General features: G+C 39.8%; 1 protein-coding gene across 2 annotated transcripts in view; it reads right to left on the bottom strand.

Annotated features, from left to right (window-relative positions):
• Positions 1 to 25,856, bottom strand: part of LOC135709876 (zinc finger protein 37-like) — a 218,554-nt gene that overhangs the window by 114,929 nt on the left and 77,769 nt on the right. Inside the window, exon 1 of one of the 2 annotated variants that reach the window (XM_065232315.1) lies at positions 12,614 to 12,816. The exons of the other annotated variant lie outside the window; for it this stretch is intronic. The gene's annotated coding sequence lies outside the window, so the exon portion shown is untranslated. Of the gene's footprint in view, positions 1 to 12,613; positions 12,817 to 25,856 lie in introns of those variants that run through there. 2 annotated transcript variants of the gene reach the window in all.

The raw sequence follows: 25,856 nt of genomic DNA, 5'->3' as shown, positions 1-25,856 counted from the left end.
GCCGTGACTAGTGGGAATGGGCGGTAGAAAGATTTCAGAGAGGAAAGCTTTGTACGAGATTAGTGCCATATTGAGATTAGGAAATTTGGGTTCGCTTTGATGTTGCGGGGAATCGATTGAATCGAAGTCAAATCATTTTGCAGATAAAAGGTGATTGGAAATTTAAAAAAACTTGACTGTATTTTAGTCGGTAACTTGGAACTCTCATATGCTTACAGCGGGAGCGGGTCATTTCACCGAAGGACATTTCACCACTGAAAAAAATCGCCGAATGGGTAATTTCACCGATGGATGTTTCGCCGCCAGACAAGCTTCTGCATCGAGCTTCATCGGTCCGGAACTAATTTGTGGAGTCCCTGAGTGCGCTCTGAGGATGGAAGCTTAACGTCTATGGAGAATATAATTGGAATGCCAAGGATACATCCAGAAAAGCCAAAAGAAAATCAGTTTAGCGACTGTCGTTTTTGTCATTTTGAAAACGAAACTGCTGAAAATATACTCTGCAATTGCGGAGCACTGGTCAATCAAAGAATGCCAATATTTGGAAAGGGCTCTTAGAACCCTTTGAAATTTGGCAAAGCTATCCCAACTGGGTATTAGACTTTATAAAACGAGTTGAATCTAGGTGGGACTGCATGCTATGTCAACCAATGTCTATCACACCTTAAATGTGGCAAGATATGCGACTAGCACCACATTAAATATGGGTCAAACAACAACCCAACTAACAATTTTAGCTGCAGATTAGCTTATACAGCTGAAAATCTGCTTATACAGCTTATTTTTGCCTGTATAAGCTAGTCTGCAGCTAAAATTGTTTGTTGGACGCATTGTTTGTTGTAAGTAATGGACGCAGTTGTAAAATGCCTCTACTTACAAGAAAAAAAGCACAACCCGCAGTTTACCATTCTTAAGTTAAAAATGCCTTAATGCCGTGGACCCCCGGTAACCCACACTTTTTAATTTGAACCCCGTTAATCTGCACGCCAAGGCGACTATGACTGCAGAATGTTATGCAATTTTGAATTTGAAAGTAGTTGATTCAACACCGGCCTATGATACGATGCACAGCTCTCTATAAGAAGCTTGTTCCACGTTATTTGGTTTAAATTTTCCCGATTTATCATGTAATTTTTTTAGTAGACAAACCATCCCACGGCTTAAAGTCTCAATAATAAAGAAAACTAAACTATCATGTCTAATTTACACGAAATTGACAGTTCCGCATCACCCAGCTAATCACTATTCGGCTAATCGATAAGAACTGGCAATAGGCTCGGCGCAGTAGAATCCATGTCGAACTTTACGAGATTATCGATTAAGCATTTCAGCACATCTTACTTCCAGTTACTGCAGAAGTTTGTGATCATCCGTTGCGAGAAGACAGAAGTAGCAACGTAACGAACGGTCACCCGGCTCACGGATTCCAAGCACGTGCTTCCCTCAGCTAGATACCGAAATCTTTTCCTTGTCACTCTGGTCGGAATCTGCGCGCCTACATGGATGGGTGTCGTCAGCTAGCTGCCGAAAAGGCACAACTTTCCCACACTCTCGCTGCGCTGGTGGCCCACGACGACGACGACGACGACGACGGCAGAAATTTCAATGACCCACCCCCGAATGCGACAAACATCACGCTCAGCTCAGCAGCATCCGACGTAACGGCCGAGAGGGGTTGAGGGGGGGGGGGACGGTGAGGCGGTTTACAGTGTGTGGCGACATAATTTCTAGCAGAGTTTTATGTGTGCACGAATGTCCCCCTTTCGTCGCCGTCTCTCGCCGTAGAACCCGCTGCTGAATGATGACGGTCGGTAGTGCGAGCACTCTGGAGAGGAAAAAATCACGCACATCACACAATCCATCCATTTGTGAGGACCGGGCCGGGTGTCATTGTGTTATAGCTGGTGGATCGCCTTTTGTGATGCTTAATTTGAATTTATTATCCAGTCAATAGTCGTCATCATCGTCGCCATCAGCTGCTGCTGCCGTATCCAGTGACAGAACTGGGATGCTGCTGACCAGCAGAGTACTCCCATTCACCGTGCATTATTGTCGCTTCCAAGAAGAGAGCATCGACGGCAAGAGGAAGTGCCACTCTTTTTGTCAGATTTTCGGTGCGATCCATGGACGCCCGGGCAGGGTTGTCTTTCGCATGAGCTTACTCCCAGAAGACAGGTGTTTTGCGGAGCTGTGCAGTGCATCCCTGGGGGCATACTTCATTTGAGGTCGATCATTACCATAAGAGGAGGGGATCCTTTTCGCCGCCAAACTCGCAGAGTACTAGAAGTAGCTATTGAAAAAGGCCTATAGGTAGTGCTTCGCACCCCGAAAGCCCGAACTGCGTTACGATCGACGCAATTTCGCTGCCATCGGGGAGTCCGCCATCTATGCAGGGGCTCATTCGTCATCCCGTCCGTGTCAGAGCCTAGAGCCTATGACGACCACGTTAACGACGGACGACGACGATGAGGCCCATTTGCCATCGTTGATGAACTTTTTGATGATGCTGCGTGCGTACAGCAGTGGCCTAGAGAGCGAGAGCCAAGTGGATTGATTTTCCCTCCGTTCGCCACCCCTATTCTCTGACATGTTTAATTCCATATAGAGCCAATACATCACCGGAGCGCTACATTGCAGCAGCAGCAGCGGCAGCAGAGATAGCAGACCACAATGACCCATCAGTGGAAGCCCCGCTGCAGAATCTGGCTAGTGGAGGGATACTGCACAGGGGAGTCACGTCGAACGCCTATCGGGGTAGACCCATCAGCAGGAGTAGTCGCAGCGATGGCAGTGGAATTTATTGCGTGTGAAACGTACACATTTGGGCTCTGCCACACTACTGTCGGGGTTGGATGGTGCCAAAAATCTATGATTTATGGGAGGCTTAACACTATTTATAGTGATTTGTTCTCTCGGCGGATTGGGGAAGCAGCGGTGAATGGATGGGGTGGTTTGGATTGACCACCCAACAATGTGTCGATGTGCTCTGCGGGGATTATTGCCGAAAGTGTGGAGTTTACGGTTTTTTTTTCGGCGATGCTAGAATCAATCTAGTTGAAAGCTTGTCAGATTTTTAGACTCACAGTATGGACATCAACTGGTGAATTTTGATTGCCTGGTGCAATATTGTATGCGATTTGTTGAATTTAATTTTTTTTCGGTGCAGGGAAAATGTTCCCGAAAAAGGCATGACAGGAATAACGATTTCCAGCTATTGATAGTAAAGATTGGTTTCCCGTAAATTTAGACACATATGTACACATTTGGCAACGCCAGATACCAAATACTTCGTTTGAATACCGATACTACTGATTCGGTCAAAAATATAACTGAAGCAGACGACAGTCGCTCAAATTAAAAGTCACTCGAAGTAAACACAAAATTTTGAGTATCCAAACCTTGTAGCTAAAATAACTTAGCTGGCCGTGCAACCAGATTTATTTTAATTCTCATCGGGCGTCTCTTATAAAACATCGTCTCCGGCTATGACAATGAACAACAAGCCTGTTTTTGTATGGACCAGTTTGGCAGCAATTCAAGAAAGATAGAAGTGTGACAAAATTACAAATTAAGGTAAATTCCAACTTCAGGGCTGGTAGCAATCACTGTTGTCAAAAATAGTGATTTTAGTGACCATGTTGAAGAAATAGGTGACCAAATAGTACGATATGAATCTTTGAAGCGAAAGATTCAATAGAAAGTGTATGGTCAAATTCACGGTATTAGTCAGAATGTCTACTAACTGCAAAAACCTGGAAAACCGGGCATCCTAAAGAAATTTAATTTTTACTTAAAATACCTGGAAGTCTAAGAGAATTTAATAATTTTCTTACTAATGATATTTTAAGGAAGAAAATGAATTTTAAAATACAAACTTTTAATTTTTCTCGTTATTTTGATTCAAATTTTGGACTTTATAGATCCACAGTGTATTGATCTTCAGTAACAAAAAAAAAAAAAAAAAAAAAAAATTTAATAAAAATCAGAGGCTTGAAATGTTTTTTTTTTTTGGTTTTTGAACATTCATTTTTCCTACAAATTTTAAATTTGAGCTAGATCTGGATTTAAAAGCTATAATACTTCAAGAAATTTTCAAGAATCTGGAGTCAAATTCCTCGTGGAATATTATAATTTCTAAGGACTTCATTACAAGGGAGATCTGAGAAAAAAATCTTTCAGAAAAACATAAAATGCAATATGCTTTCAAGGTAGTTCTGAGGAATTCCAGATTTTATGTGAAGCCTGGCAGTTTAGAGTAGAATTTCAAGAAACTCTGAATTGAATTAAAAGTAAATTTTAATAAAAACTCTTAGGAATTTCTAAGGAACACAACTCGTGTGAACTTCAAAGGAAGATTACAAGGCATTCTGAGGATAACTTCATAAAGTTTGTGGGAGAAAACGAATCCGGAGCATAAGGCCTTGAACATGTTTTGAAAATAATAAAAGTAGGATTACAATTTAATCTGAGAATAACTCCATGACATCTTCAAAGGAATTCGGATCTAAAATCAATATAAGAAGCAATCTAAGGAATTTGTGAGGAGAAATGCCAATGAATTCTTAGGAGACTTTCAATGTGAGTAGAATTCTAAGGGAAGGAAGCAGATCCAAAAGGAAATCTGAAATGAATTCAATGAATATCAGGAGAATCTTTCCAAAGGGTTTCTTATTGTGGAGAATTTCAAGGTAATTACGAGGAAAACTAAAAGAAAATTGAATTTGGAGGATAGTTTCAACGGAATTTTTAGCAACATTTCAATGGAAATCTCCATTTAATATGGAATGGGCTAATCTGAGGTCTTCAGAACTACTTGAACGTTCCTAAATTTTTCCTGAAGTTAATTAAACTGCCTTGAAGTTCTTTTGTAGTTTTAGAAACTAGCCTGATGCTCACAATACTTCGCATCAAATTTTTAAACTTCCCTGAACTTAATACGACTTCCTAAAGTTTCCTCAACTTTTCTAACGATCATGGAACTCATCTAAAGGTTTGACAATTCGCTGAAGTTCTCTAAACTTCTTTAAAATTTATGTGACTTCTCTAATGTAAACGGAACTGCTTCTTTTCTGAAATTGTCAAACTTCTCTAAAGTTTTTGCAGTTCTCATGAATCTTGTTGTGCTGCACTGAATTGAATTGAACTGTCCTAAACATGTTTAAGCTTCCGTGAACTTTTGAATCTTATGCGAAGACCTCAATTAACGCTTCAACGTCTCTGAATTTATCTGAAAATCTGATAACAGCTTTGAATTTCCCGCAAATTTTCTGAAACTAATGGAACTGACCTTCCCCTGAAATTCCTCCAATTTTCGGAGCTTACTAAACTTCTTTCAAATGCTCCCGCATTTTGCTAATGTTCATAAAAATTAGATTTCTATGAAGGTCTCGAAATGTTTCTAAAGACCACTGTCCTCCTGTGAAGTTTTCGAAGTTTTTCTAAATTTCTGGAGTTTTTGTGCTCCCGCAAATGCCATGGAATTTGTACGAAATAATTAATGTAAAGGGTGTCCCACAGCAAATTGTATCATAAAAAAAACGCTGTAGAAAATTACCCATTGGGTAAATTCTCTTGAAAATTTGGGTAGAAGTAGTTTAGAGTGTATTGTTTATATTATATTTCTCGCTGTCAGTTTTTCGAAAGTTGTAAAAAATGGCATCACCCGAAAAGCAACGTGGCGAATTGATTTTGCGCAATCAGCTGGAAAATCCTCAACTCTCTCATCGGGACATCGGAAAACAACTCGGAATCGTGCACTCAATGGTGAGTCGTGTGATTAAACGTTACTACGAAACTCTGAGCATCGAAAGGAAGGAAAAATGCGGTCAGAATGGATCTTCTAATAGTGATCAGCATCACAAGCGTGCCGTGAAAGCGTTTAAGCGGAATCCCAATGCTTCGGTCAGGGATGTGGCCAAAACATTGATTCTGTCCAAGTCTTTCGTTCAGAGAGCCAAGGACCGGGATGGACTGCATACGTACAAAGTGCAGAAGACTCCAAATCGTGACGAACGGCAAAATACGGTGGGAAAGTCACGCGCCCGGAAACTGTACACCCAGATGTTGACGAAGCCTCATTGTCTCATCATGGATGATGATACTTTCGTCAAGGCGGACTTCCGGTAGCTTCCGGGGCTACTGTTCTTCCCCACCCAGCACAACTTTGATGTCCCGGAGGAAGTAAGGAAGCAGTAACTTTCAAAGTTTGCCAAGAAATACATGATTTGGCAAGCGATCTGTTCATGTGGCAAACGGACTGCGTCGTTCGTGACTACCGGGACTGTAAACGGGGAGATCTACCTCAAGGAGTGTTTACAGAAGCGTTTGCTTCCTCTGTTGAAGCAACACGACGGCCCTACGATCTTCTGGCCGGATCTTGCTTCGTGCTACTATTCAAATGTTGTTCTGGAGTGGTACGAAGCCAACGGGGTCATTTTCGTACCCAAGCACATGAACCCCCTCAAAGCACCGGAACTAAGGCGCTACGAAAAATACTGGGCTGTTATGAAGCAGTCACTACGGAAGCATCACAAGGAGGACAAATCTGAGGAAGCCATGAAGAAAAAGTGGGTTTCCGTACAGAAGAAGCTGCAGCCAGATGTTGTAGAGAACCTAATGAGTGGAGCTAAGCGTAAGGTGCGAGCGTACGGCTATGGTAAGTTGAATGAAATAAATATGCCAAAAGCTTACTACCCAAGTAACATTGCATGTTTTATGGAGGTTTTAAAGCATGGTACAAGTCTAAATCATGGTCTACAGAACCCTTATAAAACCGACATTGTTACTTGTGTAATGGGTTATATTTTTATAGCCTGAAAGTTTGAAAAGGATCAGTCTACTAGGTAATTTTCTACAGCGTTTTTTCCGTGATGCACTATGATTTTCACTGAAGTTCTCAAGGTTTCTCTGAAGTTCATGAAACTTCTCTTGAACTAGCGACACTAATTTATGGCTTCTTAAATAGTCAAGAGTTTCCAGGTGTTATTAAAACTGCCTAAACGATTACTGAATTTCTTTAAAGTCCTCTAGACTGCCCTGAATTTATCAGCATTTTTTAAGAACCCGCAACTTTACTGAAATAAATTAATTTGCCTTGAAGTTTCGACAATTTTCCTTAAGTATTATAACCACTATAAACGCTCACTAATGTTTCCTGAATGTATCTATGCTTACCTGATGTTCTCTAAATGTGTTTTCATCTCTTAAATAAAGATAAGTTCATTGCGAAAATTCTTCAAATCGGATCTTAAATAAAATTCGAAGCATGTCTCAACTACACAGAAACAAAATCCATTGGCAAAAATACTATATTTATGGTTTAAATTAAATACTCCCACCAATAGATTTGTGCAGAAACGAAATTCATTTAATTTGACTAATTTTTCTATCAAAACTACTATACCGTTTGAGTCAGCATAGTAGTTTTGACAGAATGGTAGTAAATTTGATTATATTTATAGTCAACTATACTGAAATCATGGTAGATTTAACGATATTAAGCGTAGTTATACTGAAAATAAGTGTTTTCTGCAAAATAGTATTCCTAACTATTATCTTTGTTTCAGTGTAGGAGGCAGTTTGATGAATAATCAAGATTTCAAAAAATTCCTGGGGTCCTATTGACCCCAAGAGACAGACAAATGGTTAATAATCCGGCAAATTGTCTGATATATATATATATTCATAACGCTTCTTGGAGGCGAACCAGCCCAAGGCTGAAAGCCTCCCTAATAAAGTTAAATAATAATAATAATAATAATAACGCTTCTGACGTTTTCGGATCAATCATAGAATTCTTGGAATACCCCATTATTCCACAGAACTAGTTGTAAGTCGCAAAAAATTTCTTTAAGTTAATTGGATTATTTTGAAGCTTTTTGATCATCCCCGAAGTACTTGGAACTTCACTGAATATCATGAAACTATCTAAAAATATCCTAAATTTTCTTGAAGATATCGCTGCTTGCTTAATTGATGGATCTTCGTTGATGTTCTCTTATCAACTTAGCAAAATTTTCGCGTTTTTTTGAAGTTCTTGAAGCTCTTAAAATACTCTCACGAAATTTTTATCACGTTCCAGAAATTCTCTCGGAGCTTTACTGAAGTTTCTGGAAATTCCCTGAGTTTTTCGAAACTTCTTTAAGGTTTCTACAATATCCTTGAAATTATTTGAACTGCCCTTTGACTCTCTGATATGTCTTGATGTTCTCGAAGCTTCCCTTAAGCTCTCAATTCTATTGAAGATATTCGGCACGGAAATAAATTGAATTCTCGTAAACACATTTAAATTTCCCTGAAATTCTCTGGACCTCTGTGAAGTTCCTGCAATATTTCTGAAGTTTTCGTAAATTCTCTGAAGCTATCTGTACTTCCCTGAAATTCTCGGAGCATCTTAAGGTTTCTCGATTTTTTTTTATCCTTCATGGAACAATCGTAAATATTTCTTAATTTACGATTATAGATCCAAAAGCCTGGACTAAAGTTGCGGGAACTGCTCTTAAGATCTGAAATTCTTCAAATATCTCTAGATCTAGCTTTTCTGAGGTGCTTAGAACTTCTTAATAATTTGCACAATACCCTTCAAGTTTTCTATAATTCTCAAGTTCGCTTGAGAGCTTCAGTTCGTTCTTAAATCTTCCAGTAAGTTGCCCATACTCATAGCCTAGTCAGTAAAGGCACGGTATTACCAAGTCGGAGGCGGCGGGTTCGATTCCCGGTTCGGTCGAGGGAATTTTTCGGGTTGGAAATTTTCTCGACTTCCCTGGGCATAGAGTATCATTGTGCTTGCCACATAATATACAAATTCATGCATTGGTATTGGCATCGAAAGCTCTCAATTAATAACTGTGGAAGTGCATTTAGAACACTAAGTTGAGAGCACGCAATAAGCTAATATGCGCTAAGCAATAAGCTTGAAATGCGAATAAGAAGAAGAAGAAGAAATTCCCCATATTTTCAGCGTGTAACTTCCTTTATGTTCCCGCAGATTGTTTATGGAGCTTCACAGAAATTCTCAGCATTTTTGACGTAAGATTACGTCTTTCGGCAACATATTGGGGGTGAAATTTCAAAAAAACCAAAATCGACCGTGTTACGAAAAGTGGTCAGGTTTTGACCACTTAGAACTCTGTCAATAGCGGATGGATTTCAATTCTTAACAAGCCAATCGATTCTAAATTTTTCTACAAATCTACTAAAATGAACACTTTGCCTAACACAGATTTCAAAATCGAACTCCATCCGGTCTCGCTGAACGGTGCTTATTAAATCACCGTGTGTGGTGGTGTCTGGTCGGTCGTCACCAGCAGTAGCAGTAGCCGTGCTTTCGGCGCATGACATTGACGTTGTTTTCCAGTACACAAAAGAAGCCGCACCGCTGCTGATCGGATTCAGTTGCTCGTCGTGAGCCACTGAGGGCCATCTATGCCAAGCACGTCACCCTCGTCCCAAACAACATACAGCTCGCCAGCCTCATCCGTGTTGAACAAATGCGTACCAGTATTGAAGTGGTACATACAAATTCTCGCCATGACCGAATACCATATGACCTTGTCAATTAACCAGAAACGCTTTGAATTAAGGTAAGACGCTAGCAAAAAGCAAGAAAATCTCGCATTTATATGATTGACCGCGAATATTTCTCGATTAAAAAAATTTAGCAAGAAATTCCTCCAATCAATTATTCCTTTTTTATTATTTAGTGAATAAATCAAAAATTATGTACGTTTTATGCACGAAAATGCGTAATTTTTTCATCAGAAAACGAGGCGTTTCCGTGATGGGAAAAGTGTTTAACCTAACACAATCGCCGACTATTGATACCGAACACGTAATCCTACGTCAAATCTACGGTCGTATCTTGGATACAACCTCTTACTTTTTTTCATTTCTAAGAACTTCTCCAAAGTTATTACAATTGTTGTGATGTTAATGGGATTGCAATAAAGATCTCTAATGTTTCATAAAATTAAGTACAAAGTTGAAATAAATCATTTATTTTTTCCTTAATTCTGGCACTTTGAAAATTTTTAATATCTTGAACTTGAACATGGAACACAAAACTTCAAGAAATTGAATATTTTTAGATTTTGGACTTACTCAACTTAACGATTCGTGCAATTTTTGACAAAGAATCTGCAGCTGTGGCCGCTAAATTCCAGACTTTCGCTAAAAAGAAAACGGTGGACTCGAACTTGTATAAATGCAGTTCTTGGCCAAATAGCAAAACAAAAACAATGAATTTTTGACCCGAGCTTCTCCGATTTACATCAGTAATAATAAAGGATAAACTTGAACCTTATTGACAATCATTGCTGAAAAAATGATTAAAAGGCTATGAATTTATCGTCAATAGCTAAATCAGCTAGCTAGGTTTCTTTCCTTAATTCAACGTCGGTATCTGTTCCGCAATCTAGTGCTAATCACCGACGGACATCGATTGCCATCCATTGACGGCAATCGAATGTGCAGGAAGGCAGCTTCCACACCTGCGCAGGATATCGCACCCATTCAAACACACATGGGCCGGGACCAACGGCTTTACTTCCCTTCCAAAGGAAGACGTGACCAGAGATTTTTATGCCTCAGAAAAATCCCACCGACCTCGGCTGGGATTGAACCCAGACCCATTGGGGTGTTAGAAAGCAGTCACGCTTACCACTACACCACCAGCGCCGGCTGCTAGCTAGGTACATAATAGGACATTTTACCTCATTTAATTATGCATGTATGGGCCCAATATTAGATACACTTAGGCTGAAATTAAGCACGTTCAGACTACAGATTTATCACATGTTATAATAATTATCGACAGCAAAAATGTCACCAAGATAAGGCTTGTAACATGTTATAACACAATCTTTAAAATTTGTCAAACCTCTTAACGGAATCCCTTTATGAAGAGCTTTGAGTGTGTTGGTTTATTTAATTTAAATTTAATTTCAATTGAGTGGTGTTGAGTACTTGGCACTGATGAAGTCTGCAAGTATTAGACGAAATACGCGTATCTGTCAAAAGATAAGAAATTATAACGGAATTTAAAGAAAATAAACCAACACACTCAAAGCTCTTCATGTTAGAACTGCTCAGCCTGGCCAGTGCTTAAGGAAATCGAACATACGTTACTTGAAACATTACATCAAATTTTAGTCAAAATCAAGGGAGTAAATTTTGTGGCTATAATTGATACGTTAATTATCCAGATAATCGAGAAAAAATGCGTGAAACCAAAAGCAACCAAACATACATGAAACATTAGGGCAACATCGATCGTGCCACAAAAAAATAAACGTGACACATTAATTAACTTTTTGAACATGAGCCTGTTTCGGCATTCCTATACCTGTATTTCAAAAGCTCTACGCCACGCGACTCAATCAACCTGCTGTGGCGAAAATCCTTGAGAAATACACAACTAGTCTATAATACAGCCGATTCGACTACGGACTCACAATTTGACAACTGGAAGCCTTCTGCACCGCCGCACCCTCCCCCCCCCCCACATTACAAAATAAACGAAAACGAACAACCAAAAAAAAATCCATCATGTTTGATGAAACGCACAGCATCAGAGTTGAATTGGGAAAAAGCGGTGCAGCAATAAACTAAAACGCAAAAAATGGCAATCCACTGACTGTCGATTAGGGGGTAGCAGTTTGTTTTGCTTTTGCAGTTGGTTAAACAACCCAGCAACGACGGCGCGACTGAAGTGCCTAATTCGTGCCAGATCCTTAATGTTTGCCAATGGTGCGCGGCAGCAGCCCCAAAAAGCAGCCGCAGAGCAAAACACAAATAATCTGTTCGATTAATCAAACACCTGTTGTTACCCGGTGCAGTGGCAGTGACGTCGTGGATGCCAGGCTACAATTTGGTCAAAACCGTCAACCGATGTGACTTTCTGACGTTTTCAAATTTTAGCTTGATTTGGTTTTATTGGTTCACCAAACTAACTCCACCCGACGGTGGCAAAGTGAGTGAAAAGGCTGCCCGGCGCAATGTTCGGCAAATTTATTAATGAACACGTTTTTGTTTTGATCTCGAATCGGTTGGTCCTTCGACTACCTAAATAAAAACACACGTTGAACAACGTCGCCGGAGGGTGCTTCGAGGGAGGGCTCACACGTGTTGAACTATTCGAGATGCAAAAGCTATTTTACCAAAAAAAGACACGTCGTCGTCACGGTGGCTCCGCAGGGTTAGCCACACACAAACGGAATTGAGGTCACACTACAGGGTAGGAGGAGTAATAGGAAAATGCGTACATGTGTAGATCAGAACGGTAAATGTGATGGTGGTCCAATTTTGCATGCATAATCTAGCCACCGCGCGGGGTTCCGTGTTTGATGTTTTGGCAGCAGGTTGAAACCGGTGCGCGGTGGAGTTTGTAGATGCCGATCAGATGCCTAATTCTAAACTCAACACATTTTTTTTCCACTAGCCGAAATAACAAGTCCAAAACGGGTACCTACGGTCCACTGGGATGCTTGGAATTTGGTCCTTACCTGTAAGAGAAAAAGAAAATGGGGAATTTAGTACGGTGTTATCGAATGAAGGGATATCGGAACACCCCCGCCATTTGCTTCATTTCATTGAGCTAAACGTAAACGCTGAATACCTTTCTGGTTGATCTATTGTGGATTAGAGAAACGAGCAGCGAGGTTTACGTTACTTTCGCAGTATTTTCCATTTACAAACAAGCACTTTTTTTTATTAATTTCACCAGCAAACACTTATTTCCGTGAAAAACAAGCCAAACAATGTAAAAATAGACTGACATTTGCGCGGCAGGATTAACTGGCCCAACATCTGCAATGCAGAGCGTTGGTGTTGGTGGGGGCGTTCGTTCGATGAGTGATCTTTCTCCCTCGGTCATTCTCTCACACTCACTGATGGCGGAAGGACAGTGGTAAAAGCGGACGAAAGCACTCACTCGCAGATCCCTCTGCACGGTAAATTGAAGATCTCCATTAATGAGTAAAGTTTCATCCATTTGAGAGAAAAGTTTTCACCAATATAATGAGTTTCTGTTTCCCACTAAATATCAATAATGGGAAACAGTTACTCATTAAATGGGTAAATTTTTTACCCAATATAGTGGGGTGCATTTTTACTCGTTAATGGGTATTTTAAAGTTGGCGTGCATATCAATCAACGGGATGCCGGTTATTGAAACTAACAAATCCAGGGGTGAATTTTCCTTTTTTGGTTTGTTTTTTTCCGTCGATCTTGTTTTCCGTGCTGAGCACCAATGCTACCGACGTGCCAGGAAGGCAGCTCCCACACCTGGACCCTACCTATCGACCCATCAACTCATGAACCGGGGACCAACGGCTTTACTTCCCATCCGAAGGAAGGCGTGATCAGAGATGTTATCCCTAATAAACAATAACCATAATCGAACTGTATCCCGGATGGGTAAACTATCCCACAAATGGTTTGGATGATACCCCGAACACGTCGTTAAGTTCTCTTTTATGGTTATTTTTATTAGGGATGCCTCAGAACATCCCGGCGGCGCCAACTGGGATTGAACCCAGGCCTGCTGGGGTGAGAGGTAATCACGCTTACCACTACACCACCGGCGCCGTTTCAGGGGGTGAATTTGTCGGAGGTAAATCTGAGTTATCATGTGCTTTGTGAGTGTTCAGTAAAAACTGTTTTAATTTGCGTTTTGAAGAATCATTATTCTAATAGGCTCTTTCAATGTACTATCAATGTAGAGTGCGCTAGCCGATTTTGAGAGTAAATATCATCCAATCCATTTGTTTACATAATAATGACGATTTTCAAAACTCAAAATAATATATATTTTATTGCACAACTTGCAAATTTCCATCGGGTGTTAGCTTATTTTTCAATTATCTACAGATCTGAACAGATTTACAGCTGAAGTAACCACACATAAAAAATCCGGAAGATCATAACCGCTGGGACATCTTGATATTATTCTCATCAAAAATATATGGAAGCACCAGCCGGATCACTGCCAACCCGATACAGAAAACAAAATATTCCACGTGGATGATGATTTCAAGCACCTGCGGTGGATAAATTAATCAGGAAAGGTGAAAATAGTTTCCTCTTCCTATGCTTTTTTTTAACTAGTTCGTTTATTTGGAAGGTCCAATCACGTTAGCTTTCCGGAGCCGATAGTTCATTGTTTTTTGTTTGTAACAAAATTCACTTAATTCTATGTCTAGTAGGAGTTGGGCCGAATACTCGCGGCTTACCCGAGGCTAGAGGGGTACATTGTCGAAGGATTGGATCATGGAAGGAGCTTGGGGTGAGGTTGTCACCAATATGAACGGTAGTGCGGTTCTAGTGGGCGACGATGCGACTTATCGAGGCGGGAGGACCAGACAAACAAAAACTAATAAAGAGAGACAAAACACAAAGCATTATATTATTATACTAAACATAGGCAGAAACACATAAATCGACTGCATGCAGATATCGCGAGTTCCCAACACATCTCTGATAGGGATATACACACTTAATTTAGCTCGGTAAAATCTCCAACAGTCGATTACCTCGGCATTTAATTTTGCTGATATCTCTGCAAAATATCTGTTTGTTAGCTGATATTTCAGCAAAATGTTATTTGTTAGCTGAGTCTTGGCAATTGTTTTACTGAATCTCAGCAAAATAAATTGCAGAACTGCTCGGCTGTTGGAATCTCGGCAAAAAAATATAAGTGTGTAGGGTTGTCTTCCTTGGGCCTCGAGGGTATTCAAAATTCACTCTCTGGCGGCGTCATTATTCGTACATTGCCAAACTGCGTGATCGATGTCATCGTAACCGTTTCCACACCGACAGATGTTGCTGCCCACGAGGTTTATTCTATGGAGATGCGCATCTAGAGAGTATTCTTCCTATGCTTCACGGTTAAAATTTCCACCCTCATCATTGTTTTGAGGGTTCCCCTATTCACCGCCAGAGGCTGAAACAATCGCTTAGTTTCTATTGGCAAATCAAAGTTGGCACTCGTGGAGAATAGAAGAACTATGAAAGTGATGATGGTTTCAAAATTTTCCACGGGGAAGTATACGAGTGCAATCCTAAAATGCTTTTATTTTGAAAATGGAGCATTTTATTTAAATCTGGTTGATGCTATGTTAGTAGAAAACTTAAGGACTACTCAATAGACAAATAATACAGAAAAATTAATTTCTTTTCAGATTTTTAGGTGTACACATAGATTTGAGCTTTTCTACCACTGTAGCAGCAACCAGATTTAAATAAAATGTTCCATTTGCAAAATAAAAGCATTTAAAGATTGCATTCGTATACTTCCCCGTGGAAAATTTTGAAACCATCATCACTGTTATAGTTCTTCTATTCTCCACGAGTGCCAACTTTGATTTGCCAATTGGATTCGCCCGAGGATTCGCCTATGTTAACAAAAATCTTGATTGACTTTTCCTCTCAAACTCGCCTGCAGGGATAGAAATCCCCTTATACCTTTTGGCAAATTTCTATTGCTGATTATTCATAAAATGTATAACCCCAATAAAACAAATACCATACCCGAACGATAATCCAAAATGATAGAACCTTTCCACTAATGGATTGGATGATACCCTGAACGTGTCGTTAAGCAAAATAACCATACAAATTTTATAAGGGAAGTCAACTAATAAGCATACGCCTTGCAAAACAGTTAATGAAGATCATGAGTCAAATGAAATGTATAAATGGTCACAAATACCTTTTCTGCATTATTATATGTATAGGCTATTCCAATGTACCACCAATGTAGAGGGCGCTAGGTGGGCATGAGAGGAAGCGTCAACCAAACCGATTATTTACAACAGAATAAGGATTTTACGATTTCCCACATATCTGAACTGATATGTACCTCAACTGGTCACACACATAAGCACCAAGGCTTAATTTTCCATTTTAGTCAAAAAAAAAAAAAAAAAAAAAATCCTGAAACCAGCAGGATCTTTGCAAAAACAATACAAAATTTAATTTTTCAACTGCACATTGAGTTTCGGAGCATCGCAGTTAAATCAATTTATCAGGAAAAGTGAAAAGGTGGAAAACGCTTCCTATGTCTCAAGGCCAGTGCTGAGATTTGTCATTGACATGGACAGACTCGCGCGGAAGTCCAAACCAAATTGTTATTCACATGGTCACTGATAGACTTGATCCTCAAAAATACAAGCCCTATGGGGTTGTCCACCATGATGACGTACGATTACATGGTCTTATATAATAAATCCTAATTGTTAACTGCAGCAGGAGCTTGTATTTTGTGCAGGAATAGGTATTTGAGCGGGGTTCTCTCTGTTTATACTCTTTAGTATGACGCGCTTGACATAGATGGCCCACAGCGACTCACGAAGAGCTACTGATTCCGATCAATAGCGGTGCGGCTTCTTCCTCCTATGGATGCTCATGTGGGCTGCAGCTCGCCGCTTGCGGGGAGCCTTTCGTTGTGTACTGGAGAACACCCCACTCACCGCGCGGTTATTGAATAAACAACGTTTGGGGAGACCGGATGGAATTGAACTTTGAAATCTGTGATAGGGAAATAGCTTTTCGTAGGCATATATTTAACAAGTCTTATATTTAACAGATGCGTAAAAATATTTCTGACCGATTGGTGATAAAATTATTGAAATTACCCAGGGGTAGCTGAGTTATTAACATTCAAAGTCTTTCATAATTATGTTACATGTTCCATTTTCAGTTTTCACAAAGTGTACTACCATATAGAAATCACAGACGAAGTCCTACGTGAAAAATCTCATTCATTTTGTCGTCAATGACAAAGATTCATCTGGTAACAAAAACTTTAATTTCGTGCATTCTGAGTCACATTATTGTTATCCAATTAGTTCATTCACTTACAGCATTGTCACTGCCAATTGACATGGTTTGCCTTGACGATGACTGTTAGCTTAAATGAGTGACCAAAGCAGAACTGTTCTAGATCTAGTTCGTTAATTTGGAAGGCTCAATGGCGTTAGCTTTACGAAGCCGATTCAATATTTGACAGCACTTCTGAAGGCAAACAGTTTTGCTCAAAACACTCTTTTTGACGTTCTCCTATTCACCACCAGAAGTTGAATCAATCGGTTAGTTTCTATTAAAAATGCTAATAGGACCAACGTGGTTTATCTGATGGAATAAATAAGGTTGATGTTTTGGCAAAAATGTATAAGTGAAACACATGAATCAAATAATTAATCTTCGTTTCGTGAGGCATACTCTACATTACTGGTGCATTGTAAAAGCCTATTTCGGTCGGTAATTGTCTTTTCCACAGATCTGAACTGATTTGTACCTCAGCTAAGGGGTGGTGCATATATTACGTTTCGTTCTAAAGGAGATTGAGAGTGCAAGAATATGTGACAAGCAATGCATTAGGTATATGAAAAACAAGACGATAGGGAGGAGGGTGGTAAATTTAGTCTCAATTTCGTGTGACATAGTTAATGCATGGTCCCTGATCTTCCGGAAGATCATAACCACTAAGGCATAATTCTAATTTTCCATTTTTCTCAACAACAATATTCCTAAACACCAACATGATCCTTGCAAAAACGAAACAGGATAAAGTTTTAGAGCATCTTAGATAAATCAATTGATCAAGAAAAGTGCAAAAGTGGTTAATTTTCTATGTCTCACGGTAAAAATTCTGCTCACAACACTCTTTTTTCCTTCTCATATTCACCATCAACGTTGAATCGATCGCTTAGTTAGTTAAAAGGCATATTTGCCAAGGGCAAAAGAATCTACTCACATCAATTGTTGAATCCTGGGACATTTGAGGGCAAGCCTGGATAAGAGAACTTTAAACCAGGTGCAATGTTCCTTGGAAAGTTAAAATACTTTTCAGCAGTTGAATAAAATTCAGATATCTAGTCCTTAATTACTACATTTTATGATAAAACAGTTCGAAAAAGTAGTGTAAATAGGGCATGATCAGTGTTGGAAAAATATCAAAAAATCAAATCTCACCAATGCCCAAGATCACGCTTGATTTTCGTAGATAAAAATCAACAAGCAAACATCTGCGGTTGATTTTGCAAGCTGTGATATTGCTGCTCGGAAAATCAAGCTAACCAAACTCACCAACTGCAAATCTTACCAAACTGTGGTAAGATTGAGTTTAATGCTTTTTGCTTTACACCCGAATGCAACCGAAACTTCCATAGCGGCTGGCAGCAGTCCCTTCGTGTCTGCCATCGGTGAAGAGTAAAAAAAGATAGCAAACTATACTTTCTCTTTCTAAGGAAACGATGTGGAACGGAATAATTTTTGTGTCGAGTCAGCGCTCAGCTTGAGTCTTGCACGTTGTGATTTGTCTCGCAAAATAAAAGGATGATATTTTATTCCAATATCACCCGTGATATTGAGAGCGTATGAGAGTGGAAATTTTTTATTTGATTGATGATTTTGCCAACACTGATCCAAAGCGTTGTATTGCATCAGATGGCACTTTTTCCAGTGATAGTGAAATCTTTTTTTCGGGGTAAACAAAGCTTTCCGGCTAGACATTTATACATAGATGTGAATATTTTTACTACTTCACATTTCCTGTTTATTACTTTTTACTTTACATTGTATTTCCAACAAGAAACCAATACATTTCCACATATTTCCATAAATATTTACTACCATTCTTCCGTGAGCTTCGAAAGCAGGAAGTATCCGAGAGTGATGCGCACGATTGAAATGAATTGTATTATACAAACGAATTTACTGCTGCGTAGTGATGGATAGCACAAACTCGGTGTATTACCTTTTCAGTGAGTAGAGTCAACGTCCTATTCCGGTTCAATATGATGCACAAAAATGGAGCGTCACATATTATACAAGCTTACATTGTAAATCGTGTAAAGTTCTGAGGCACTTCATGCAATGCTGAAAATATTGTATGCAATCGTTCATCTTTGTAAGCAATGTTTCTTGGCTTGAGTGAAATGAAATGCAAGTTTACACGCATGAATGTTTACATCACAAGTAAAATACATAGTTGTTTTCTGTGTGAAGGACTACGCTTGATATGTAGAGAAGAGAATACAACCCAAGAAACACACATGTTATATAACAGTTCATATTACCTTTGTATGGCTGGCATCAAGGTAAAGACGTTCACTCAAAATATATCTATGAATCTGTATTACTCGGAAAATACATGAGGTATTTCAAATTATTATAAATTTATTTTATATCAGAAATAAGGTCTCAATAGAGTGTTCCACGTGGAATATAGGAAATGGATGTAATGGCGGCCTAAAGGCCCATAATTTGGGCCCATACATAAATTCAGCAATCGACTAAATTTTCAATAGCGACCAAAACTATCCATAAGTACCGTCTCAATGACGCGTTCATCTAGGTAAAATTGGTAAATAGCAAATTTTTAGCGATGGGCTCAATCTTAGATCCATAGGCCAACATTAGAGCCATTTCGCCTACGATAAATGAATTCGTTCCATTCTTTTGCGATACATGCTGCCAAAAGCTTATTTTGTAGTCGATGGTTTTATAATCTGTGTCATGTTTTTGCACAAAATATTTTTTATAAGAGTAAATAGGTTAATGTATGATTTGATGATCAGGAATTATTTGTGAAACCTCCAGATGAAAACAAGCATAATCCGTTATCTGAGGAAAAGTTATCGTTATTTTTCTATAAGTGGACATTTTGCCCAAGGGTTGTTCTCTCCTATTAGCAACTGCCCTGATCAACATGTCGTCTTCATCAATAATCTTGCCTCGATCAACGTAATTGACCTTGATGAACAGCTAATCTTAGCCAACAATCTACCCTTTAAAACGGTGCTTAGATCAACAATTTGTCTTTATATACAATCATACCTTGATCATCTATTAACTAGATCTAAATCTGTCTTGATCATCAATCAACCACGATAAAAAAATGGTTTGATCATCGATCAGTTTTGAGAACATTTTTTTAGATCCATAATATGACTTGACCAACAATTTGTATTGATCAATGTTTTACCTTGATCACAAAAATTCCTTGATCAAAAATCTACTCAGATTAACTGGATTAAAACATTTCCTGGATTAACGATTTTCTACGATCAATCATTTGACTTGATCATCTATAATTTTTTATGACCATCTTTATCATCAGTTTTTCATGATCAAACATTGAGACCTTGATCAATAATCTGCCGTTATAAACAATCCGTTTGAAATATAAACCTTCCTTGATAAAAAAGTAATCTTGTCCAAATGCTTGCCTCGAAAAATATAATTCACCAATTTCCATCCATCAACAATTTTCCTACATGATCAATCAGCTTTGATCAACATTATGCCCGATTATCAGCAAAAGAATACCGTGACCTAGCAAAAATCTGTCGATAGTGGGACAACGCCGAGAGAAACAAGTGCTGCTGGGTCCACCGTTCAAAACAAACTGTCGATTTTTATTGATTTTGCCTTGATTAAAAATCTGCAAATAATTTGTGTTGATCATCAAACTTCGTTTATTAAATAAATGTCTTTATCAACAGCTTTTCATGATCAAAATATGAAGATGATCAATAAACTGCTGTTATCATCAATCTGCTTGAATAAATTTGCCTTGATCAACAACTATGATAAATCAACAATTTGTCTTGATGAACAATATTGATCATAAATTTTCCTTGATCAATACACAAGCTGAACCAACATATTGTCTTGATCTAAAATGTTCCTTGAACAACAATACTTCAAGATTATTTACCTGCATGACTTGACCAACAACCTACCTTGATAATTTAAATTACCTTTATCAAATAAATTTTCATGATGAACAATTGACCTGTATTAGCAATTTGTCGTAATGCATTAAGAAAAACACAGTGATTCCAGGCCAAAAATGACCCCAATGCACTAGGAAGGTTAACCATTTGCCTTTATTGACTGACACTACGCCAAGTGCGCAAAGTGCGTGGCGGTGCTCAAAGGGACAGGCAATGCCAGGCATGCTGTGTCTCAGAATCACCACGTACTTTGCGCACTTGGGATTCTGTCACAAATTGTCTTGATGAATTATTTGCCACGATCAATCATTTGACTTGATCATCAATCCTTACTTATCAAAATATCTGCAAATGTCAACAGTTATGGTCTGGATAAAACATTGATCTTGATTAATAAATTGCTGATATCAACAACGTGGTGGAGTAAATTCGCAATTAGTTTTGTTCATCAATTTCCACTAAACAACAATTTGCCTTGATTAACAATCTGCCTTTATCAACAATACGCCTTCAGTGTTCACTCGGCTGTTGACAGAAGCAGACAACTCTCAATGTGTGTCATGCGGTCGTCTGTTTACTCGGCAGCAACCATTGTGTGGTCATCCTCATTGTTCTTCATCAGCAGTTCTTTAAGTCGAAGCGTCGTCGACTTTGAAAAGCAACCGTTTCGTGATGAATGTGTGAGCGCTGACCACGTTTTGTGTCCATTGCTACAATGGAACCGCTCTGACCCTCGTTGGCGAATCTGCCATACAAGTAAACCACTGGAAGCGGCTCCCGTTCTGGTAGAGGAGGCTTATTGGATAGTGGAAGATAAAATGTTTATTGTGTTGTACCTTTTGACTAAAGTTTTAAGATGTATTGTATAGTGAACTCGGCTCTGTAAAGTTAATTCGGTTGAGCCTTATCAAATAAATTAATAAAAAAAAAAAAAACAATACGCCTTATTCATCAATTTGGTTTTACCAACAAATTACCTTGTTCAACAATTTTGCTTCATCATCAATCTGCCTTGATTAACTACATGCCTTGATCAACAACGTACCTCAATCAATAATTATGCCAAGATCAATAAATTGTCCTCAATTGTTGATTAAGAATTTGTCATGACGGCACCGATGGATGAGTGGTAAGCGTGACTGCTTTCTTACCCCTGTGTGTCTGAGATTAATCCCAGCTGAGGTCGTTCGGATTTTTCTGAGGCGAAAAAATCTTTGGTCACATTTTCCTTCGAAATGGGTTGATCCCGGGTAACAATTTGGGTTTATTGAGGGTTCTGAAGGCCATTATTTAGACTTGTAGAATGCTATAAAACCACGATAAAACTTGCAATGCTACTTGGGATGGGTTCAATAGATTCCATGTGTGGAATTCACCTCCCTGGCACTTGATTGCCGTCGGTGAGTAATCGCCAACTGGAAATTGACACTCGTTGGTGATCGGCATTCGAATGCAGAGCAGAGACCGACGTTGAATAATGAAAAAAAAAAAACAATTTTTTATGATCAAAATTTTGCCATGATGATATATTTTCAAAACTTCAAAATTTGCCTGTTTAAGCGATCTACCATATTAACCATAACCTAATATTTATTAAAAATTCTGCCTTGATTAACAATCCGCCGTGGTCTATAAATTGCCTTGATGGATAATCTATGATGGTCAATTATTTGACTTGATCATCAATCTTCCTTTATCAAAAAATCTGATCTACTTTTATCAACAATCTACCATGCTTTACAATATGCCATGATGAATTATCTGTCTCTAGCTATGATTATTTTTAATCAACCATCAGGCTGCATAAACGACCGGCTTCGATCAGGACTCTGTCATGATCAAAAGTTTGTATTGATCAATAATTTGCACAGTTACGCACCATAGCCGGTCGAACTCCAGACGAAACTAGAACCGCACTACTATTCATACTGGCGACAACGCTCTGATGAGACAACGAAACCTTACCCCCAAGCTCCTCCCCTGATCCTAACCTTCGACAATGTACCTCTCTAACCTCGAGTAAGCCGCGAGTATTCGGCCCAACTCCTACTAGACATAAAATTAAGTGAATTTTGTTACAAACAAAGAACAATGAACTATCGGCTCCGTAAAGCTAACGCAATTGAGCCTTCCAAATAAACAAACTAGATAAAAAAAATTGCATTAATCATCATTTTGCCTTGCTCATCAATGAAATTTTTTTCTGTTTAAACTATTTGCCTTTATCAACAATCTGCTTCAATCGACAACCATCAAGAAGTTGATCTTAAGCTTACCTCGATCAACAATTGGCTTTGATCGATAACTTTCCATGATGAACAATATATTCATCAAGAACTTTGTTGCCATTCCTTTGCGTGCAATGCTGACCACTCATCAGCTCAAAAAAAATGTAACTATTTAGAAAACCATCAATAAAATCCCGTCACATCCTGTCCCATTCGTAACTCACCATCCAGCAGCTCCGTTACTCAGATGATATGTTATCACAGTGCATTTAAAGCGATATACCCTCCCTCAGCAACACTGTTGCTACCTCACCCTCGCACGACGACGTGTTTCCCCACTAATTCGCATCAACCAACATCAATTTCCACCTGTCGTCTCGATCGCTGCAAGCAAATGCTACAGCCACTCGCCAAGTCTCCACCAACATCGTCGTCGATCAGAGCCCCTAGAGTGACAAACGCGATCGCGCGAGCCAAACCCTCAACCTGTTGTTCGCATGCCTGCTCGTACATATATTTAGCTCAAGCCCAAACGAATCGACGAACGACAACGACGACGACGACGACGACGGCGAGTTTGTGATGCGGTTGCACAACACTCAACCATCCCCAACAGCCACAGCAGCCTCAAAGAATGCACGCGATATCAGAGAAAATGTGGAAGCAGCAAAAAAGGCACAAACCTGCAGTCAGCCTGCCCGGGTTGCCTTTTTTGTGCGCCAAGTCTACACCCCCTATATCTATTTAAGCGTCGTCGTCGGTCGTCTCGTGCAGTGTGTCTGTCTCCTTTCCATTGGATCCATTGAGGTTCGATTTGAGACCGCTCAGGGGTGTAGTGCTTTGGAAAAAACCCAGAGTGCACATAATATGAACTGGACGGGATCAGCCCTGTCTGTGGGGACACAGTCACTGCACCCGCAGTGTCAAGTTGCTTGATTCAGGTTTAGCGGCGGCGGCGGCGGTGGCGATGGCGATGGTATAGTGCGACCCATTGGCTAGGTAGGGCCCCGACTGGAACCAGCTGCGCGGGAGGAGATTCACTTGATCTCATGTGTACCATCAGTCGCACCAGCAACAGCAGGGAAACAGGTTTATTAGCTTTGGGACGACACCGACGATGGAGAGGACTGCGACGACAACGGGTCTCAGTGACGGCTGCATGACAGTGGAAATTAATATTAAATTGTTGTGTATACTAGTTGTGCATGGACAACACTAGCGCGCGGATAAAATAGTAGCATTATTAATACCAATGACGATAATGATACTGGCGATGAGGATGATGATAATGATGATGATGACGGCGATTGTCGTTCGTACGGAAACTCGTCTCCGAGCTCGCTAGAAGTCGTTCACACTGCCGATCCAATTGCATCGCATGTGCTGGTTTGACCATACCCGTCTGTGCGAGCAGCTGAACTAGAATTCGAGTGATTCCAATTTCCAAATCGTCATGATAATTGCACCCTAGAAATTCTCGCTGGGTGCGTAGCGAAACATGCATACGGGCATGCGAGTGCAGTACAAAATTACAGCAAATCAACTCGCTAAACGCACAAATCTCCGACCACAAAGTAAATTGAATTGAATGACATTATTAGCTGGATCAGTTTACAAGCCGTCGTCGTTGGTCGCCTTTCCACCCTCACTGACTGCCTGCACTGCGAGCGCGCTTTGCCAACCAGTTGTAGCAGTTTGTCTAGCTTTGCTGGCACTTGCCGAGCAAATCCTCGCGATCGGCGACGAACGGACGGACGTGGGGTTCGAGTTGCATAAAAGTGTCGGATCGGGCGGCTAGTTTTTCCTTTATCTCTACAAAACAGACATAAGCGAGACTAAGCCACTGACTGACTGTGACTGTACGGGTGTAACTGTCTACTCCCGCTGTACCTGCGCTATGGATAGTGGTTGTGTCTATCACGATGTGCAGGATGATACCCACTGCTTGCGGAAAGCAGTTATGAGAGCGCGCTAATTTAACGGATGTTGACAGCTGAAATCAGATTAATTTATTGATTTTCAGGCGGCGCGGCGGCTCCGGGGCGGCGAATGATGACAAAAGCTGCCGGCACATTGAATCGAAAATTCATCCGGTGGAAAGGGATTGGGCAGGTACCGTAGGGTCGGCCTTCGGGACTCTGATCTAATGGGATTTGTCAGCAGGAATTGGTTGACCGTTTTTGGAGCTGAGGAGAAATTCGGAAAATGTGTCAGGATAAGGTTGACATCAGCAGCAGGTCTCTGGGAAGCTTTGCTGGTAATGAGCTTAGGTTATTTGAGCTGGCAGAAGACATCTGTCAACTGGTAATAGCTTAGGTTATTGGAGTCTTTTACGTAGATAAGATACTGTTGTTCATGATATGCCAATTTCCAAATCTTGGTATTCCCTCAGCTGTCAGTTGGAGATCATTAATGGGAGTAGTTTTTTATTTGCATAATACAGATTTGTTCCGGCTTCTACACACCGAGTCAGATGCTGTTCCTGATTTCTAAAGAATGGCTGAATGGACCAAAAAAACGCAGGTAATTGAGCGTTACAGTATTAGCTTCAATCGACAAAATCGATGCGACGAAGATACTTGCTTTATTTTTCTGTTGAAGTCGAACAGCTTCGAAGTATTCTAGAACCTCAGTTGCTTCATTGGTCTTTCTTTCAAGATTCGGTGAGGACAAGCGGACGAGTCAAAGAGCGCTTGACTTTGATAGTTTCATCTTTCATGAAACACATCAACGGAGCTTTCATGACGTAGGGGAAATGTCTCTAATGTTGGCCTATGGATCTAAGATTGGGCCCATCGCTAAAAATCTGCTCATTATCAATTTTATCTAGATGAACGAGTTATTGGGACGTTACTAATGGATATTTTTGGTTGCTATTGAGAATTTAGTC

The sequence above is a fragment of the Ochlerotatus camptorhynchus genome, unplaced genomic scaffold (assembly GCF_037179485.1).
Source record: "Ochlerotatus camptorhynchus isolate MF236.1 unplaced genomic scaffold, CSIRO-AGI_Acam_v1.1 ptg000367l, whole genome shotgun sequence".
NCBI classification, from domain to species: Eukaryota; Metazoa; Arthropoda; class Insecta; order Diptera; family Culicidae; genus Ochlerotatus; species Ochlerotatus camptorhynchus.
Note: the sequence above shows the minus strand (reverse complement) of the source record. Positions and strands in the feature narration are given on the sequence as shown.